Source organism: Balaenoptera borealis (assembly GCF_965194805.1).
Source record: "Balaenoptera borealis genome assembly, chromosome: 13".
Taxonomy (NCBI): Eukaryota; Metazoa; Chordata; class Mammalia; order Artiodactyla; family Balaenopteridae; genus Balaenoptera; species Balaenoptera borealis.
In genome coordinates, this window is record NC_138870.1 from 94925198 (window position 1) to 94943124 (window position 17927).

Here is a 17927-nt window from a genome sequence, read left to right on the forward strand (position 1 = left end):
AAAGGGAAGAGCAGCCCCTCAGGTAAGACGCCTGCCCCCAGGATTCGCCATCACATGCCTTTCATTTGGCTACCGGCCTTGTGTAGGGCAATGAACACACACACGCTCTGTAAATCGCTGTGAATGCTTCAGCCTTGAATGGGGAGTAAAACAATGCGAGTTGTCTGGAATTTTCTTTCCTTGGCAGTCATTCCTGGTGGTGTGGTTAAGACCTGTCTCCTGCATTTCCCTTACCTACTTGTCTTCTTTGGAGACATCGGGCAAGTCTGTCTCAGACACCCCAGGCCTCGGTGAGTCACGAAGCCTCTGCCTGGTCTTCCTGCCTTCGCCTCCATGCTGTCCTGTTAATCCCTTAAAGGACCTCTTGAGTGAGTCACCCTCCTGAGGCAGCTCCGTGGGGCTCAGATGCTGAGATCTGGGAGCCTCAGTTTCCTCATCTGCGAGGGGCGGGGGTGGTAATAATCGCACCTCCCTCCTAGGGCTGTCCTCCTCGGCACCACATCTGCCCTGACCCTTTCCTTGCTGCTCCTGTGAACGATTTTGGTCAGCACCATTGTAAGAGCATTTTGGATCTTCCCAGAGAGGTGGTAAACCCCATACGATGAACTCTACCACCCCCTTCCACCATCCCAAGGGCCTTCTATACACCGTTGATGACGAAACGACAGCAGCATGACTGTCACTGAGTTTTAGGTGATCAGAGAGTTTGGGAGTCGTGAGGGCCCTTGAGAAATTCTAGTCTCACCCTTCCCTGAGCAGCTATAACAGAGCTGGCGTTTGCTGAGCACACACTGAGTGCTGGCCTCATTCTGATTGCTTTAAAGAATTCATTAATTTAATATTCATGTGCTTATTTGATAGTCACAGTAACCCCTGTGAGGCTTGCATCATCCCTGTTTGATAAACAGGGAGACTGAGGCCCAAATGAGGTGAAATCCAATGCCCAAGGTCACATGGCTAGTGAAGGGCAGAACTGGGAATTGAACGCAGGTAGACTATCAACCTCCTGCCCCTGACAGGGACCTCTCCTGCCTCTAATCCTCTCACACTTCTTCCCATCCTAGAGGGTAAATATTTATTGAGTTCACTGCACTAATAGCTCCTGCTGATTGAGCATTAGATATGCCAGGCATGTACTAAACCCTTCACATCCTCTCTCTTGTTGGATGCAATGACTCTGGGAAGTAGAAATTGTCATTCCTTTCATTTCACAGGTAAGGAAACTGAGGCCCACAGAGAGCCCAGGCTCGTGCAACAAGCCAGCTAGAATCAGAACCAACCGCAGGTCTCCTGATCTTGGAACCGATGTTTTTTTTCCATTGCTTGATGTAGTCTTTCCTGTTTCATTAATAAGCTTTCCTTGAGCGCCTACCCTAGGCCAGGTCCTGAGCTAGTTGCTGGAGCCACGTAGTGAAGGTGACAGAGACCCAGGCAGCTCTGGCAGATCATGGACACGTGGGAATACCGGCCCAGTGCTGCAGGACCCTGCGTTTTCTAGAGGAGCCAGGAATCTGGATTTTTTGTGTGAATTCCCCTGACTCTCAAATTTTGGCAACGAACTTCAATTTAAAACACCGCAGCTGCGTAGAATACCTCTGTTGTCCGGTTCACTCTGGGGGCTGCCCGTTTGTGACATTTAGTCAAGAAAGACAGACAAATGTGTGAACAAATCCTCTGACAAGGATCGATACAAGACCCCAAAGAGCACCCCGAACCCTGGTTAGGTGGAGGGAGTTGGGAAAGATATTCTGGAAGGAGAGCCTTGAAAAGTGGGTAGGAATTTATGAGGCAGAGACAGGGGAAGGGACTTCCTGGGCAGATGGAACAGCACGTGCAAAGGCATGGAGTTGTAGGAGTGAGTTGAGCATTTGGAGAATGGCAGGTGGCTCTCTTGTCTTAGGTGTGAATGGGAGACCGTAAGAGATGGGTCTGACCCAGGCCTTTGCTCGAAGCCAAATATACAGCGGAATGGCAAAAGAAAATGAGGCAAGGCCTAGAACCTTCTTTGAGGGATTCATTCAACAAGGATTTTCTTGAGTACTACTTACTAAGTGCCAGGGACTGAACCATCATCGTGGCTGTTCTCAGGGAGCATCCAGCCCAGTGGGGAGGCAGGTGATGATCTATGACTGCTTGTGGTCAGGGTTGAGTAGGAAATGACTAGTTGCATTAAGAAAAAACATTCTATTCTGTGGTCCCTGGACCACACGGTGACTTATTAGAAATGCACATTCCCAGGTCCCACCCAGACCAACTGAACTCTGGGGGTGGAACTCACGATCTGTGTTTTTATAAGCACATGGTGATTCAGATGCATGCTCATGTTTGGGAACCACTGCTCTTAGGTCATGCCAGGACCCACTTTTTTAACAAAAAAATATTTATTTATTTTATTTATTTATTTTCCTTTTTTTTTGTCTGGGTCGAGCCTTAGTTGCTGCACACGGGGTCTTTGTTGAGGCATGCAGGATCCTTCCATTATGGAATGTGGTCTCTTCGTTGCGGCGCTCGGGTTTCTCTCTAGTTGCGGCACTTGGGCTTCTCTCTAGTTGTGTCGTGTGGATTTTCTCTTCTCTAGTTGTGGTGCGCGGGCTCCAGAGCACATGGGCTCTGTAGTTTGTGGCACACAGGCTCTCTAGTTGAGGCTCACCAGCTCAATAGTTGTGGCACGCGGGCTGCCCCGTGGCATGTGGGATCTTAGTTCCCCGACAAGGAGGGATTGAACCCGTGTACCCTGCATGGAAGGTGATTCCTTACCACTGGACCACGAGGGAAGTCCCTGCCAGGACTCACTTTTATCCACTTTCTCTGGTTGCTTTACTATTTCTTAAACTCCCCAAGACCCTTCCTGCCTCAGGGCCTTTGCACTTACTGTTCTCACCATGACTGCACAACTTTCTCACAACCTTCAGCTCTTTGTTCAAATGTCATCTCCTTGGAGAGGCCTTCAGAAGCATCCAGTTGAAAGAATCGCCCCCAATCTGTCAGACTCAACTCCTCGTCTTACTTTACTTTCTTCATAGTATTCACCACTACCTGGTATTACTTTCCATATTAATTTGTTTATTTATCTAGTATCTGTCTCCCTCCACTAGAAGGTAAGCTTCATGGGAAAAGGGACTTGGTCTCTTTTGTCCTCCCAGCATCTGGGACAGTGCCCAGCATGGTGAGATGCTCAGGAAATATTTTTGAATGAATGAATGAATCTCATAGAGTTTACCCTTCTGGTCATTCATTCATTCAACAAGCACCGATTCTAGAACCAACTCTTGTGCAGGTAATAGGCTCACTGTTGGAAGGGGTGCCATGGCCATTTGGACAGGGGCAGCCTGATGCCTGGGTCTTCCACACCCCCACCTCCCCCGCATTGCACAGCCAGCTCCCAACCCGTAGAACCTCCAGACCTTCCAGAACTTCCAGACCTGAGGGCTCCGTGGAGGAGGAGGGGTTAACAGCGCTGCTTCCCAAAGCCAAGGATTAGGCTGTTTGGGCTGATTGGGAAGCGAGGGCTTTGGGTGAGAAGGAGGCGGAGAGGCAGCTCCTGACGAGTCCTTCCCAGGGAATGTTCAATCATCCTGGGGTTGAATGCTTCCTGACAGCCCTGACAAGCAGCGTGCATCTGAGCTGCGGCTCAGTGCCAGGGACACCTGCAGTATTCCACGCACGGCGCCCTGGCCAATCATGCCCACTTCAGGGTACAAGTCCCTCTGCCGTGGTTCCAGAGGTTTCTGCTCTGCCTGGGCTGCTCCTCAGAGTCCCAAGCTTGTAGAGTGTATTCGCAGGACTGTTGGATGCAAAGCAATCCCACTGGGGACATAGAGGCTTTAGGAGAAATGAGTGGGGAAAGGCCTCTTGAGAGTTATCCGGCATGAATCCTCAGGAAGAATACCTTTCATACATTAAAGCAGACTTGCTCTAATGCCCTCATGTGAGAGGGCAGTGCAAAAGAGAGGGCTAGTAGATTTGTAGGAATTTTATATATTTGGATCAGGGTTTCTTCATCTTGGTACTATTGACATTTTGGATTGGCTAATTCTCGTTTGTAGGGGCCGTCCTGTGCATTATAGGATGTTTGTCAACATCTCTGGCCTCTACCCATTAGATGCCAGAATCATGTCCCTCGTTGTGACACCCCAAAATGCCTCCAGATATTGCCAAATGTCCCCTGGGGGGGCAAAATTAACCATGGATGAGGACCACTGATGTATGAACTCAGTGGGTAGGGAATATTGATTTTAAAATTGAAATCTGAAAGGATTGGGACTCAGACTTTCTGCATTGGAATCCTGCTTTGCCTCTTAAGCTCAGCTTCCTCATTGCTGCATGTCTGGGTGCCACGAGCATCAGCTGAGTTAACACATGACAAGTAAGTGTTCTAGACCGGCACCTGACAAGTCATGAGATTCAGTAAACACCCGCTCTTATTAACAGCCATTGGGACGCTGATGAATCCCCCTAGGGGGATCTATAATGCAGCGGTGGCGTCTGTTTTACAATTTCCTATAATGCACTGTGTCGCAGCTGCCTTCTGGTACACTGCTTTCTCATGGTAATGACCTTTGCTGTTCAGTTTTCCACTGTTCACGTGGGCCTGGTGGTTTATGTCTCCGCTGATGCAGTACCCGGCGATGGCCATCTCGGTAAAGGGCAGAGGAAATGTGACTGACTCACCTTCTGTGTGCCCAGAATGCAAAGTGGAGCCCTGAGCTGTGGCCTCGGAATTGCACAGAGGCTGCGATATCCCAATTCTGTCAGCAGGGGGCAGCAGCAGCTGGGAAAATGCCAGCTGCTGCAGGAGGGCGCCAGGGGCTGCCTCGCTGTTTTGATTTACTTCGCTGCTGCAGGTATTTCAAGTTGAGCAAATCATCCCTCCAGGGCCACCCGAGGTTTCCTTTAGCAGCCCATGGTAGTTTATCTGCGGGAGCCAAGAGTTGCTTTTGGAGAACATTCTACATTTAGCATGTCTGTCCATTTCCAGATGGCTCAGTCTGAACCTAGGCCAAATTGTGCTAGGGACAAAGTTAAACTGGTTCCTGTTGTTCTATGTTCCTTTCCCCCTCTGCTCACTGCACCCCATCCTGCCCCTTATCTGAGTGACACAATGCCCTTCCCAGAAAGCACCCTAAGCAGCTGCACCCTATGCTCAGGCGCCATCTTTCCTTGTTCCCCATCCTGCCCCCACCATAGAAACTCAGCAGTCCAGAGTCTCATTCTCTCATAATTTCCCTGAGTCCACTCTTGACCTGCTCCATTGCATTTTCTACCCAGCAGCCAGGGTCATATTTAAAATTTTTAAATTTTGAACAGTCTCTTCCCTAGCTTTAAAATTTAAAAGATGGAAAAGAGTACACAGAAGACATTTCCTCCCACCCTTGACCATAGGCCTGCAGTCACCATCCCCAGGGGCTACCACTCTTAACAGTTCCTCCTACATCCTTTCAGAGAGATTTTATGTACATTGCAGCAACTATGCATGAACATTCTTTCTTATCCTTTCTCTTCTCCTTTGCCCCACAAATAGAAGCTGCCACACACGCTTCTGCACTTTGCTTTTTTCCATCTAACCATATACTTCGGAGAGGTTCTGTGTCAGTACCCACAGGGCCCCTTGTTCTCTTTTTTTTTTAATCGCAGTGTCCTCTTCAATTGCAGAAAGTGGTTTTCTAAATCTTGTCGTACTGCCACTGCAACCTCCTCAAAGGCTTCCTACTGCCCTGGGGGGTAAAGTCTGCTTCCCCCAAAGAGCTGCCAAGCCTGGGGAGCAGGCCACTGCCTATCTCCAGCTTCATCTCACTTTCTGTGCCCTGGGAAGGCTGGCTTTCTCCATCCTCAAACTTGACCTGCTTCTCCTGCCCCAGGACCTTTGCCCCTGCTGTCCCCTCCTAACCTAGCCTTTACTCCTACTGTGTTTTTCTCAGCTCAAACATTACTTGCTCCATGTGTCCTGTACATGCCATTACAGTGGTGACCATTGTCTGCAGTTACTGGCACTGTAGCAGTGTGATTAAGTCACGGGCTCTAAGGCCATACTCCTGAGGTTCAAATCCCAGCTCAGCCACTCTGTGCCTGGGTGACCTTGGGCAGCTCACCACACCTTTCTGACGAGTGGAATGAGAGCAGTAGATCCTTCGTCCCGGGCTTTTGCGGTGAGGATTCAATGACTAGATGAGCAAGCACAGAGCAAGACTCCATGGCTGTGGGGATTGCGGCTCATCTCTTTTGTAACGGAAAGGGGGGTCCAGCTGCTCGCAGCTCAAAAGCCAATACAGAGGCAAAGTTTGTGGAAAGGAAAGTCTGCTTTATTTCAGATGCCACCAACCAGGGGCTGGGGGGAAGGGGGAGGGCGGACTCCTGTCCAAAGGCCGACGCCCCCGCACCCACCCTCTGACAACCAGTGGGCAAGAGCTTTTATAGGTGGAGGGAGGGGGCTACCTGCAGAACAGCACAGTCAGCTCTGACAGTCATTTTGATTGTTTTAAGTACAGTTAATCTTCAGTTCCAGGGTCAGTTTATTCCCATTTCTTTGAGGCCAATTCTCGGAATTGTGGCAGCTTGTGTCATGGCTACAGTCTGGTCATCATGCAGTTAACTTCTTCCATCTGGTGGGAGTTTCAGTATCTATAAGACAGCTCACAGGATATGGCTCAGAATATTATCTATAGCCCTTGAGAAGAAACTGAAGGTCCTTGACTGTGCTTAATGACCAAACTACTATTATTTGGTCTCCTTTGACTGTTTTCCTTTGTTTCTGCATTTTCTCACTTCTCTGATTAAACTTATTTTTTAGCTAAAGTTTTTCCACAGACAAAAGGCAGGCGGAGGACATGGGGGGCAACGACCAAAGGGTCCTGCTCTGTTTCACTTTCACCTGCTGCATGCAAACCCTGACAGTAAGGGCTGTGTCTCTTTTGCAGGTGTCAGACCCCAGTGCCTGGTGCAGAGCAAGAATTGTAGAAATATGGGCCAAACCTACTGGGCGTATTTACATATTAGAAGGAATCTCTGGAGGAATCGTTGTCTTAACCCACTAGTTGTTTTTTTTTTTTTAATTTTAATTAATTTTATTTATTTATTTATTTTATTTATGGCTGTGTTGGGTCTTCGTTTCTGTGCGAGGGCTTTCTCTAGTTGCGGCAAGCGGGAGCCACTCTTCATCGCGGTGCGTGGGCCTCTCACTATCGCGGCCTCTCTTGTTGCGGAGCACAGGCTCCAGACGCGCAGGCTCAGTAATTGTGGCTCACGGGCCCAGTTGCTCCGCGGCACATGGGATCTTCCCAGACCAGGGCTCGAACCAGTGTCCCCTGCATTGGCAGGCAGATTCTCAACCACTGCGCCACCAGGGAAGCCCAACCCACTAGTTTTTGAACCACGCCTCTTGTGTTACTAGTTAATAATAACAGCCAACGGTTGTCGGCCCTGGTGCCAGGCTCGTCCTTAGATTATTTCCTCTTATCTTTACAGCAATCCTGACAGGTAGGTAGCATCATTAGCCCTATTTTCCAGGTGAGGAAACTGAGGCACAGAGAGGTTTAGCAACTTGCCAGAGGTCACACAGGAGCAGAGCTAGGAGTCAAACCCAGGAAGCCTTCTAGGAAACAATAAACGTTTAAAAAACGTTGTCTTCACTCAAAGATGGCCATCTCTGTGACTGAGTGTCGGCTGTTCCCTGGGGGTACCCTTCCCATCCATCACTGCCTGTTTCAATTCTAGGCAGGTCTCGAGACCCAACTCCAGTACCCCCTCCTTCCTCCAACCTGGCAGCCCATGTCCTGATCTACCTCTGGACTCCTGGAGAGAGAAGGTGGCCAGTCCCTCCACCTGGGTTCGGGCCCCCTGCTGTACCCTCTTGCTCCTGGGCCCTCTTATTTCCTCTGCCCACTTCCGCCCCACCCGCCTCCACCCATGCTGCCTACACAAGCTCAAGCCGTTCCTGGCTCTCCAGAGGAGACCATCCCTCAGTCCTGTGTTCCCCACACCTCCCTTCAAAGTTTGGCTCCTCCAAGGAGGATTTGCCCGTCCCTCTTTCATTCCCTCACCGCCCACTGATTCCATAACCTGCTACAAACAGACACCCCCTCTGTGTCAAAGGTCACTCATGGCCGAGCGGTCCACTGCAATGCCAAGGCTGCAGGGATGGGGGACGCTGTGCCCTTACTACGTGCCAGGCCCGCGATAAGCACTCAAGCCTCATGGTACCCTGTGAGGTGAGGATGAGAAAACTGAGGCGCAGGGAAGTGGAGCAATGTGCCTAGGATCACACGCTTGAAACAGTGGGGCCGGCTTCGGATCCAGGCCGGCTTGTGCCAAGAGCCACGGCCGCTGTCTGCGATAGGGCACCTCTGCCGCTTGGCAGGCCTCTCCTCCCTCCTGGCCCTCTCTCCGCCTTGCTTGGTGACACCTCTTCTCCTAGCCCTCCACCTGCCTCCCCAGTGTCTTTCTCCAAAGCACTGGCGGAGGCTCTGCTCCCTGCAGCGAGACGGTGGCCCCCAGGGCTGTCAGCCTGCCCTCCAGGCGCTCCCTGGCGAGTGTGCTCAGGCCACGACTTAACTCCTACCGCGGGCCACGTGACGTGGCTGGACCTGGACTCGCGATTCCTCACCCCTCGCTCTCAAAGAGTTCCTGTGCGGCTCAAAACTGACTCTGCCTGTTGCCTCAGACGTGCTTGGCAAACTGTAAAGTGCTGGGCAAAGTTAAGGGCTGTCACTCTTACCGTGATCGGCTCCCTTCCGAGGTCGATTCCTGATCTCTTGCTCCAAGGATTCTCGGGACACGTCGTCAGCACCCGAATGTGGCATCCGTGGGTTGGCATCTGGCAGCCTTCGAACAGACTGGAAATACCTGACAACCGTTCAGAATGCAGAGTCGAGGGGCCTTTTCTAGATGGAACCACGGGGCTAAACACGGGTTAGTGAGCATGTTGCCCTACGGGGTGGCCTCCAGGCCCACCTGCCAAGCCTCTGGTCGCTGTAAACAGGCGTGATCACCTGGAGACACAGGCATCCCTCGCTTTAGAAGAGGGAGCTGGCAGGACACGAGCCACCCAGAGCCTCTTGACTTATCCTGCCCGGGGGCTGTGTGCCTGATGGTGCCAGAGTGACAGGGGGATGGACTTTTAAGTCAACAGATCTGGATTCAGAGCCTGATCGGAACAAAAAGATGACTCTGGTCTCGCCTCTCAGTGAGACGACCCTCAGTTTTCCTAAAGATAGTTCTGATGTCTTGCTTGCTGGGAAAGATTTTTAAGATCTCATGAGGAAAGAAAAAAACAGTTTGGGGACATTTGAAAGGAAGAATAGATACCAAGTCGTGTGGAGTCGTCCCTCAAAGGGCTGGCACTTCAAAGCTCAAAGCTCTGCCCTGTTCTCTCAAACTTCAACAGTCAGTGCATCCATTTTCCAGAGGAGGAAACAGAGGCTTCGATAAATGACTTAAAAGATGTGTCTGACGCCACGTGGCTAGTGAGAAGGGAGAGTGGAATTAGAATTCATATCTTCTCTCTCCAAATCCAGCTCCACTGCTTAGTGGCCTTGGGAGAGCTCATGAACTCGGCTGAGCCTCTGTTTCATCATCTGTAAAATGGGACCAATGACCTACCTCAGAGAGCTGTGAGGATTAAACAGGATAATGTAAACCACTTGATGCAGCCACAGAGTAAGCACCCAACAAATACTGGCAGTTATTACTACTTTAGGACTCGCTGTTATTAATGAATGAATGAATGAATGAATAACTTAAATGTACTTCTGCCCTCTCCCGGGCCTAGGAAGCTTCCCTTGCAAGAAACCCCAAAAATGAAGGCAATTTCCTTTAGATGGAAATAAAGGCCCACTGAAGCCGTGTATGGTGGCAGAAGATTTGGCCCTCATTTCCTCTATGTCATTCACCTTCTTGAAGGATCTTTCCCAAAGCCAAGAAAGGGCTGGCCTGCTGCGCAGACCATCCACGATGATCTCTCCAGCGATGCTGACAAGGTGGCCTTTTGTGATGATTATGCAGGAAGCCTTCCAATAACTGACCCTCTGCTGCAGCAAAAAACTTTGAATTTTGCAAGACTGTGGCGTAGCAATTTCTCATCTGACGCTGGCTCACCCTGCAAGTCTCACAGCCAACCCAGAATTGTCTCTGAAGTGCTCTGCCCAACTGACTGCCCTCTGCTCGTTTCTCAAGAGGTAACAGGTGTGAGATTCAGAGGAGAGGGTGACAAGTGGCCCGGGACCTGGAGAAGCTGCAGTGGTAAGAGAGGGGCCGGCTTCTCGCTGGAGCACATCCAAGTCGGCACTGCGGGTACCGCAGTGAATACAGAAAATGCTAGAATGTTCAAGGGCCTCCACAATCAGAGCGGCTTCCACGCTGGTCCCTTGGCTGCTGCTTCCCTGCTGCATCCTGCTCTTGGTGGCAGATAGCCAGCTACTTTTTAATTCGTGTCCCTAAATATGGGACACACATCATTTATGTATCCCATAGGGCAGAGGACTGTAGTGGATCTGAGCTGGGGCTCTGGGGTCAGATAAACCAGGGATGGTTTTTGGTTTTTTTTTTTTTTTGGCTGTGTTGGGTCTTCATTTCTGCGCGCGGGCTTTTCTCTAGTTGTGGCGAGCGGGGGCTACTCTTCCTTGCGGTGCGCAGGCTTCCCATTGCGGTGGCTTCTCTTGTTGCAGAGCACGGGCTCTAGGTGCGTGGGCTTCAGTAGTTGTGGCTCACGGGCTTCAGTAGTTGTGGCTCACGGGCTCTGGAGCGCAGGCTCAGTAGTTGTGGCGCACGGGCTTAGTTACTCGGCGGCATGTGGGATCTTCCCGGACCAGGGCTCGAACCCGTGTCCCCTGCAATGGCAGGCGGATTCTCAACCACTGCGCCACCAGGGAAGCCCAACTCCAACACTGTTTTGGTTTGGGGTTTGCCCAGAAGCAGACCCTGACCAAGGACTTGAGCACAGGGTTTTATGGTGAACAGATTCCCAGAAGTACCGCTCGGGGGGTGGGGACATGAGACAGGGAGGGAAGAGGGACCAGGAGGGCACGGCACTAAGCCAACTGCCGCTGTGGGCAGCTCAGCCCCCTGGGGACTCAGGGACACTGCGTGGAGCCTGGAGTCACCCCAACTCGGCTGAGGGAGCTGGCGAGTTCTTATCCGCCCCACCATCCAGCACTGGTCGGAGCTGCACAGCTGTTACTCTCCACACATCCGCCTTGCCCTGTGCGGGGGCTGGACGTCCACAGCCGGGAACCAAAACCCCTTGGACGGCGAGTCTGGGGTCTTCAGGGTGAGAGGTGAGGGCACTGCAATAACTGCTGTGACCACTCCCCCCACCCACAGTCCTCTAACCTGTCTCTGCCTCCGTCTCCCAATCTGTTAAAAACGGATAACAATACTCATTAGGGAAAGGAGATGCAAAGCATGCAGCAGAGGACGTGCTCACTACTGCTGCCATTATCATTATAGTTTGCCGCCCGTCCTTCTGGAAGGCCCTGCTCCTCTTTGTTAACCAACGGACTTCTATTTATCCTTCAAATGCCCAGCTTAGGTGTCACATTTTCTATGGCACCTACTTTTCTGTATGTATTAGCGTCCTGGGGCTGCCATAACAAATGACCACAAACTTGGTGACTTCAAATGGCAGGAATTTATTCTCTCATAGTTCTGGAGGCCAGAAGTCTGACATCAAGGTGTCAGCAGGGCCATGTTCCCTCCAAAGGCTCTAGGGGAGAATCCTTCCTTGCCTTTTCCAGTTTCTGGTGGCTGCTGGTATCCTTGGCTGCAACCAGAGGACTCCATCCTCTGCCTCTGTCTTCACGTCAGCCTCTTCCCTGAGTATCTTCTCCTTTTCTGTCTCTTATAATGACGCCTGTCATTGGATTTAGGGCCCACACTAATCCAGGATGATCTCATCTCGAGACCCTTAACTTAATTACATCTGCAAAGACCTTTATGCCAAATAAGGTCACATTCAGAGGCTCCAAGTGGACATACAACCCACTACACTACATTTTACAAATTTTCTTTAATTATGATTGCATTGGTTTGAGTTATATTTGCTGCATGTACTAACCACAGCAACTTAATCAATAGGGGTTTATTTTCTTCCTGTCACAAGCACTCTCAAGGTTGACAGCTTCCAGGCTGGTACGATGGCTTCAAGGAGCCATGAGGGACCAGACTCCTAGCTTTCTGATGGCACCGTCACCAGCTGCGTCTTTACTCTCCATGGTCATAAGAACGCAGCTCTGTCTTTGGACACCAAAGCTGCATCCTAGACAGGGTGAAGGAGGAAGGCAAAGGCCAAAAGATTAAGGGGATCTGCTTCTCCGGAAGCTTCCCTGCAAGCCTCACCCAGGGATGTCTGTTTATATGTCATAGACCAAAACCGTGTCCCCAGGTCAGGTGTTTTTCTCAGGGTACATTGCTGTCCTGCCCCCAAATGGGATTGCGATAGAAAGAAAGAGGTGAGAATTAGTGAAAAGTAGGCAACTATAATGATGAGTAGGCAAATTATAGTATAATATAATATAGTATAATATAATATAGTATAATATAATATAATATAATATAATATAATATGATATAATATAATATGATACAGTAAGTCCCCTATATATGAACCTTCAAGTTTTGAACTTTCAAAGATGCTTCGAACTTTCAAAGATGTGCATTCGAATGTCCAGTCATGTAAGTTAGTTCATGTGTCTGGCATACATTGTCAGGTGCATGCATCTGACAACAAGTGGTTGTGCTTTTGTGTACTTTACTGTACAGTCCTATATAGAGTACAGTAGTACAGTATCTTTATTTCAAGCCCAGGAAGTCCGGAAGCAAACGTAAAAGCAGAGGTGATGTAGTTGGTACTACTATACTTTTCAAGGTACTGTAAGACTTTAAGTGTTTTCTTTATTTTTTGTGTTTGTTTTTTATGTATTATTTGTGTGAAAAGTATTATAAACCTATTACAGTACAGTACTATATAGCCGATTGTATGAGCTGGGTACCTAGGCTAACTTTGTTGGACTTACGAACAAATTGCACTTACAAACGCACTCTTGGAACGAAACTCATATGTATATAGGGGACTTCCTGTATAATATAATATAATATAATATAATATAATATAATATAATATAATATAATATAATATAATATTATATTGCCTGTAAGCAATTAAAAGTCACATCACAGATCTCTCCCCAAGTTATTATGGAAAATCCACAATGTCTAGTTTAAAGGGCACACTATAGTGTGTTTGTGGATGGCCCATAATTTTCTCAACCTCGTCCCTCCTGGTGTTGCAGCAGCCTCCTTTCTGCACCAAGGCCTGGCCCGAGGGAGAGAGGGGCCAGGATGTGGGCATTCTGGGAGGGACCAAGGTGAGCCCTGTGGAGTGGCATCAGGCGCAGTTGCATCTGGCAGCAGTGCTGTTAGTAGGAGTCAGCACCAGGGCCAGGAGGTGGTGAGCACACCAAAGGGACAGCAGAAATCTGCAATGGACCTGGTGACATCGGCAGGTCACCTTCCCGAGGTGGCATTCTGAACACTGGGTCAGGTCGGGAGGGAGAAAATAAAAAGAGCAACCTGGAAACTTCTCTGCTTCTCTAGGACATGGTACCCCCTTTGGATCCACCCGCCTGACATCTGGGCTCAATAAATATCCAGTGGATGATTGATTTAACAAGGTAGCAAGCAGCCAGCAGGAGATAAGAGGATTTTTAATGGCCCGTAAGTCGGCTTAGATCACAGCATCTCAGAGTTGGAAGGAACGCTGTGTCTAGGGAACTCTCCTGCTGATGCATGACTTCTTTCAGCCTGTTCCCTCCTCTCCACTTGCATGCCTCTCATGACAGGATGCTCACTGCCACACAGGACAGCCGGCTTTACTGCCCAGCAGCTCGAAGAGTAGACAGGGCTTCCTGAGGTTCAGTCAAGAGTTGTTGCCTTGTAAGTCCCCCTGGTGGGTCCTGGTTTCGTGCCTGCGGAATCACACAGACTGAACCCAGTCCCTCCTCAGGCTTGGATGTAGGGGAAGCAGGAGAAAAACGTGGGCTCTAGCTCTGGATCTAGGCTCCTTGTGGTTTGAATCTTGGTTCTGTTCCCCATCAGGTGAAAAGTGAGTGGGGTCAAGCAAATGGGTCCTGGAGTCTCAGCCAAGATACTTAACGCTCCATTTCCTCATCTACAAAATAGGGATAATGAGGGTTATCTGGCTTGGGTGCCACCACGCATGGGGCAGCCTGCCCTCGGCCCTTGGGAGCCTCAAAGCTGATCCCCATAAAGCCCCACATGCAGATATATCTTCTACTACTTCCCTGAGAAGGTGCAGGAAGAGCAGAAACAGAGGTAATACAGGTGAGGGCCCGTTGTGATGCGGTTTGGTGTCCAGGCTGGCTGCTCCAATGGAGAAAGGTGCAAAATGGGCAGAGAGTCCCACTCTGAACCGCCCCTCACAAATGACGTCCTGATTCCTATATAAGCCCTGAGAGTGGGCTAATGTCCCCGTAGAGTGGCAGCCAGGGCACTGGGGGTCCAGCATCTTTACTGTAGGAGACAGAGCCAGGAGACTGAACATTTTGGGAAGAGTTCTCGCAGTTGCTATGATGACTTAACAAGGTAATGCTTCTAAAGTGCTGAGCTGTGCAGGGCACAAGTAATCATTCAAAAATCATTTGTTGAATGGATGAATAAGTGTTTTCAATTTTCATTTTCTGTTTTCATTTTTATCAGCTGTCTGGTTTGGACAAATTACCTAACCTCTCTGAACTTTAGTGTTTTTCACCTGTTGTCTTCCTTAGAGGGTCACGGTGTGGATTAAGAGGTGGTATATTATACACAAAACGTCTGGCGCATATTAAGTGCTCAAAGGAGGAAGAGGCAGATGTGGATGGAGGCTCTGTCCAGCCCCAAAACTGGAGCCTGGCACAGTCATATTCTCCAAGTCCATGGCTGAAAGGGAAGAGCGTCTCCGACCCCAACTTTCCCCATCCATCCTTCTCCCCCTCTGGTCCTTCCTCGCTCCCCCCACCCCACCCCGCCGCCATCTGCATGCTCTCCCTGCTCTTGGTCATTCAATGCATCATTCAGCTCTCTGCCCAGGTGCAGGCTGCTCCCGCTCTTATCAAAGGGCACCAGGAACCCATTTGCCGGCTCCTCCTCCCAGCCCCGAGCTCCCTCCTACCTGCTCCCGGTCTGTCCCAGACAGAAGGGAGACAGAGATAATGAGCGAGGCTCCTCTGAGCATAACAGTGAAGAAGAGGAGTCGCGTTCAGCTGATGAGCAAACGAGGAAGGGGGCTCAGAGGGTGACGACGAGGTGTTGGGGCGATGGATGCTGGGTGGTCGGAGGCTGGTGACACTCGGCCTACAGCAGGGGATGCTGGGCAGGCGGGACTTCCCCTGTGCCCCTCCCTCCTTGCTGAGTTAGAAGGTCCCTTTGGATGAGGCACCCTGTGGATGGCAGGGTGGGAAAGCAGGAGACAAGTTCAAGTCCCCGTTCTGCTCTGCACTTCTGTGTGGCCTTGAATGAGTCACTGGCCACGCTGGGCCTCTGTGGCCACATCTGCGTCATGCCACCTTTTCGTGTGCCAGGCCCTGGGATCCAGCAGGGAACCCCACAGACATGCCCTCAGCATCTTACCATCTCTGGGACACATGGCTGTGAATTAGCTGGTCATACTCTCCCTCCTTTTCACCTGTGATGGGGAGAGTTTAGGGGCTCTGACCCCAGCTGGGGGCATCGTCCAGGTGGCTTTCCTGAGGATGAAGAGGACTGAGCCAGGGCAAGAGGGGTGAGGAGGGCAGGGAGGGTAGAATGGTCCAGGCTGAGGGACCAGCTTGGAGGGAGAAGGCAAAGATGGAGGATGGGGTTGGGGAGAGGGAGGTCAGGCCATCCCTGGGGGCAGGGAAGGCTGGGCTTGGCTTTTTATCTTATAAAATGATTTATAGACTACTTTATTATAAATATATTTTAAATATATTACAGAATTATAAATAGGTTTATTTTATCCTCTAGAAGGGGCAGTCACTGGGTAGTTTTAAGCAGAATGATGTGACCTGGTCTGTTTTGGAAAGGGCCCTTGGGGGCTCTGTGCGGAGAATGGATTAGGGAGCAGGAGATGAGACCAGAAGACTGGGTAGGAGACCACTGCAATGGTCCAGTGGCCGGGGCAGCTCCCACCAGCGTCTCTCAGAGCCTGGTTGAAGCCAGGTCATACAGTAAACTTCCCCGTTTATAAAAATGCCAAACCTGAGTTACCAACAGCGACTGGCAGAATCACCTCACTGGAAGAGATGCCAAAAATGCTAATTGGAGGCTCTTCACAAGTGTGAGACCCAGGCCACGTGACTCCATGGAGTAGCGCCCCTGCCAAGCCCATGATCAGGCCTGGACTCAGGCGGTGGCCGCCAGGGAGGAGGTGGACTTGGCAACTGATGGCCGGGGTGTCACTTGTCATGACACCTCCTCTGACTGCACCACTGCTCCCCCCGCCCCGGCAAGGTACCCCTACCTTGTCCTGACCTTGTCCTGCCCAGGCTCTAGGCAAATCCTTTCCAAAACAGGGCCCTGGAGCCAATGTCCTGTGTCCCCTACGAGGTCAAACAAACGCGCTTGGTGATTGCACCAGGTGCTGCCCCGGGTCTGCATCGTGACGTGCGGGCTGTCGTTTGGGTGCAGGGCGGGGGGCGCTGAAGGCCACCCCAGACCAGTGGCAGCGGCAGCTGTCACTGTTCCTGACCCGTGTCCTTCTCGCGGGGCCCTGTACTGGTTTCTGTGGGAGACGCTCCGGCTCCCCGGCCCCTCTCCTGTAATCCACATGGGCCACGCGTAGGGCGGCCCCTCTTCATCTGCCCAGTCCTCAGTGTCCAAAATTGGGCCCTGTTAGACTTCACATGGAAACCCAGGTCGGCCCTGGTCCTGACTGCTGTCACGAGCGCGTGTGCACACACGTGCCCTCACACCCACCAGCTCATACACACTGTCTCTTGCTCACATGTACTCACACGCTCAGGCCCACCCAGGCCCACTTCCAGCCGCTTGACCTCTGGCTCACCTGCTGCCTTCTCAGCCCCCGAGGCCTAGTGCCAGGCTGATCCCCGGCAGGGCGGCCCTCCGGGGCTTGCCACTGCTTTGGCCCAATTCCTGGTTCTGGCCCCAAGTCCCCTCCCAGGCCTGGGAGCGCTGGCTCTGTCCGGCTGCTACCATGGAAGGTGGCCCATCCATCCCCACCTCTCAGCCTGGATGCTGATGGGTTGCCTGCCCAGGCCTCATCCTCAGTGAGAACCTTCCCTGACAGCCCCACCCAGGGCAACACCTCAGAGCCCAGGGGAAGGGTCAAGAGACACCACTGGGTACGGGGTCTGGAAACATGACACGGGAGGGGAGAACACTGCTCCACTTCCCACCCCAAGGCTGTCGTGGGCAAGAGCAGAAGCCATCCTGCAGGGCCGCTGCCATGCTTGCCCACCCAGCTTCCCTCCCCTCTTCTGAGTTCCACCGGGACCTCTCTCCCCTACTCTTCTCCACACTTGAGCTTTCTGTGTCACTGACCCTGCCTGTGTCCATAGATAGGCACCTTCCAGAATGGGCCAATCAGGGCTCCCATGCTTCAGGTCACCGTGAGTGGTCCAGGGAGGGATGCAGGCTCTGGAGGTGGCTGCGGGGTTGGGGTCCTGGTCCCACCACTTACTCACAATGTGATCTTGGGTGAACGTGTAACTTCCTGTGCCTCAGTTTCCTCATCTATACAATGGAGAGAATAATAGTCCCCACTTCATAGGATTGTTGTATAGATGGAATCATGTAAAAGGGCTCAGTGCAGAGTAAGTGCTCAGTAAACGTGAGCTACTGGTATTAATAGGACTAAATTTGGGGCCTTCTGATGGAGTGATTGCAAAAGAGAAGCTCTTTTTTTTTTTTTTTTTAACTGATATTCTGAATATACACCTTGA

At 51.0% G+C, this 17927-nt stretch overlaps 1 protein-coding gene across 1 annotated transcript in view; it reads left to right on the top strand.

Annotated features, from left to right (window-relative positions):
• The first annotated feature begins 2408 nt into the window (after positions 1-2408).
• Positions 2409-17927, top strand: part of NCF4 (neutrophil cytosolic factor 4) — a 106418-nt gene continuing 90899 nt past the window's right edge. The window contains exon 1 of the mRNA XM_082350361.1: positions 2409-7030. The gene's annotated coding sequence lies outside the window, so the exon portion shown is untranslated. The remainder of the gene's footprint in view (positions 7031-17927) is intronic.